This window comes from Limulus polyphemus, unplaced genomic scaffold, assembly GCF_000517525.1.
Source record: "Limulus polyphemus unplaced genomic scaffold, Limulus_polyphemus-2.1.2 Scaffold6987, whole genome shotgun sequence".
NCBI classification, from domain to species: domain Eukaryota; kingdom Metazoa; phylum Arthropoda; class Merostomata; order Xiphosura; family Limulidae; genus Limulus; species Limulus polyphemus.
Window position 1 is genome coordinate 26,883 of NW_013672597.1, and position 3,751 is coordinate 30,633.

The window sequence follows — 3,751 nt, forward strand, 5'->3', positions numbered from 1 at the left end:
CCGAGTAATGGTTTTAAACTTACTGGACTTAAAGTCTGGTTTCCATCAAGTAAAAATGGCTGAAGCAGATAAACCTAAGAATGCATTTAGTTATGGCCAAGGTCTTTGGCAATACTGTGTGATGCCATTCGGGCTTAGCACTGCTCCAGCAACAATTGAGAGGCTGATGGAAAGAGTACTGGAAGGCCTACAATAGAGGATAGCCCTAGTGTACCTGGACGATGTCATCGTGTTTGCAACAACGTTTGATCAGGATATGTCCCAGCTAGAAGAAGTATTCAAGCATTTGAAAGCAGCAAACCTCAAACTCCATCCCGAGAAATGCCACTTGTTCCAGAAAGAGGTGCTTTATTTGGGTCACATTGCAAGTGAGCATGGTGTGCGAACTGATCCTGACAAAGTGAGAGCAGTGCGTAATTAGCCATCACCAGACAATGTGGGAGAGTTGGGAAATTTCTTGTACCTATTACCGGAAGTTTGTGAAGGACTTTGCAACTATAGCTGCTCCACTACATGATTTGACTAAAAAAGGCCAGAAGTTTGAATGGACAGTTTCTTGCCAGCATGCCTTCAAGACGTTGAAAGAAAATTTAGCATCAGCTTCACTTTTAAAGCTTCCAGATCCCTCACTGCCATACATACTGGATTGTGATTCTAATAATGTCGGAATTGGAGGAGTGTTGCATGAAACTATGTTATGATAAGAAATCTACTGAAGTCAGCATTGTACCAGGAGACAAGGTTTTTGTATAATCCCAGGAAGACCAAATGGAAGTCTCCTAAGTTGTCTTCTCCAAGGGAAGGCCCATATGACATAGTGGATCGTCTCTCAGACGTGACTTTCCAAATAAAATGTGGTTGGCGAGGTAAGCCAAAGGTGGTGCATGCCAACAGGCTTTGGCGTTATCACAGTCCAGGACATTTCAGTTGGAACGAAATGAACAGCAGAACAAATGATGCTGCTGAAGACGTGTCACCTGAAAAAGCCACTGTTGAAGAAGAAACTCTACCCGGTTTTGAGAGGGAAAACAGTGAAGCCGTTAATGAAGTTACTACCACTAATGTGACTGCTACCGATAATGGGACATTCCCTGATGGAGCAGATGAATCCCACGTGAAGCAGAAGCCAATGAGACGGAGGCCAGTATGAAAGAAGAAACGTCTTGTAAAATTAAGAGACTTTGTTGTATTTTAATTTTGTATTTGTAAATTCTGTACATTTAATTAAGTTATTGTTAATTATCTATTGGTTTAATGTAAGTGGCTATTGTTCGGGACGAACAATACTAAAGAAGGGGCAGTGTTACAACAGTGGAAGTCACGTGACGCTGCTGGCGCGTTGGCGCTGGTTGCGTATGTGATGAGTTTCTCGAATGATCGGGGAAGTCCGAGTTTGTTCGAGATGCCCTCTTCGTTAGTATATAAGCCTGGCAAAGAAACCCAGCATAGATATATGAATGAAGAGAGAGCAGTAGTTACTTTGAGTTCCGTATAATTTATGATTCTGTTAGTTTCGAGCTAGTGAGCCGTAAAGTGTGTGTTTTGCACTCGTCGAGAGCGAAGTTATCGAGATTGTAAATCGCTATGATTTATAGCATGTATTATAAAAGTTGTTAAGTTTAAAGTGACGAGAAGCGTACTGATAGTGGAACTACTGTGTATTAAAAGTTTGTATCGTGGAAGAATAAACTGGTTTAATCAAGAAAGGACATGTATCGGACAGAATTTCTACTGAAAACAAACAAGCAGATATATATATAATGTTATAAAACAATTTAGTGTGTTCACAAAGGTTTTTTATTTTAATTTTGTAATTATAAAGCAGTGAAACAAATAACATATTTCTTACTTAGAAGAGGGCAAAGCATTTCTCTGGTAGTTGGTGCAGATGATTTTATTAATGAATTTCTTTACATGTAATAACTCTGTTCAGACTGCATATGTGTGTAGAAGAGCGAGATAATTTAAGCGCTGCTGAGACATTGTAGATTTTTAAAATGTCTTGATTCTTTGTATGCCACTAAGTTTTCATGGGCAATGTACAGAAATATTTTATCAAACTTTACAGTCTCACATGAACTTTTTTGAAGGTTGGCTTCGTTTATCAATAGGTTTCTGATGTCCCACATTGATTTCACAATGATTTTCTAATCAATGCAAATGTCACCCAACATCTTAATTGCAAATCTAATCGATCTAAATCAATATTATTTATATCAGTTGTTCTGGTGAGCATTTTATTGTAGTGCTCAGAATTCACAATGGACAATACAGTGTTTTCCAGGTTTTATTTACTTGCTGAAACCTTTCAGATGAAAATCTTTTTCATAGACATGGGAGACATCTGTCGATTAATTCAAAATATATTTGCCAAAAGAAATCCTTGGCTGTTAAACACAAATGTGGTTCGGACCTTCCTCTAATCTTTGTGATAGATGTCGACGTTTTGGCAACCTTGTATCTCCAATTTCTTGAACAGTGCACTATCTTTTCAAAGAAGTTCTCAGTGGTATTGTCACTGTGTTTCCTATTGTTACTAAGCTGATATTTATTTCCACATCAGTTGGAGGTAATTTTTGACTTTGTATGAGTTTCTTCCATTGGGTATATTATTTCAACTAGTTAAGCTCAGTGTGAAAAAAAAACAGGAAAATGTCTGCATATATTTCCAAAATCCATTGCCTTTTGCTCCATTGTTTCCAGTCGATATTTTGAAATTTTTGGGAGAAAATCAATCTGACTTTTGTAGCTTGTCAAAACAGATCTTCTACTTTTAATTTACATTATCCATCTTGTTGGTCACAATGGGCACAATCTTTGAGGTGCATGTTTATGTCCATCTGAAATGATTCAACCCATACTAATCTCTTGGATGATTCCTTTGCCATTATGAATAAATTCCGTTACCAGATTTAAAGCATCTCGATAAGTAGGCAAACAATTAAACACTTCCTGGACTGTTTTACTTAGAGAATGTGCATTGCAACGTACAAACATGGCTTGCCCCTGTGTTTCTTTAACATGACTCTGTAATCCAGATACATATCCTGACATGTTTGCAGCCTCATCATAACACTGTAAGTAAGACAAAAAAATCTTAACTTCAGTAATACATTGTTAAGTACTTAGAAAAGTGTCTCTGAATTTATGCATTCGACTACATAAAACCCTGCAATATCTTTACAACTCCCTAGTGCACTATTCACGTAGTGTAAACAGACTCAGCTGCTAGTGTTGTGAAACATCCAACGTTTTATCAACCATGGCAGAAAAATCTTTGCCTCTTTTACACCAACACTAATTGCATACAAGACTTTGTCGGCCATAAATCGTATAATTTCATTCTGAACTTCAAGCAAAATCTATTTGAATTTCTCGTTTCGTTGGAACCATTGTTTCAATACAATGTTAACTTGACTCCAGATATTTACTAGCTGAATTAAATTAAATCCAAATTCATCATGGCCATTTACCAGTAAACCTTGAGTTAAGTATGCAGTTTGCCACCTTTCGTGTCGAAACATGTAGAAAATTCAAAATTAACGTCAACATTCTTTCTTCAACGTGGGTGCATACAGTTAATAACTGTCATGTTTACTTGTTTTGCGTCACTACCATAATTAATTAATTGATTGTGCAAATCTGAAGACAATTATGAATGTGGCTTCCTTTGAATTAGTCTTGAGTAGAATGACATTTTGTGTAAAAATATGCATTGACATAATCTCCATATACAAATGTGGGGTGTTAT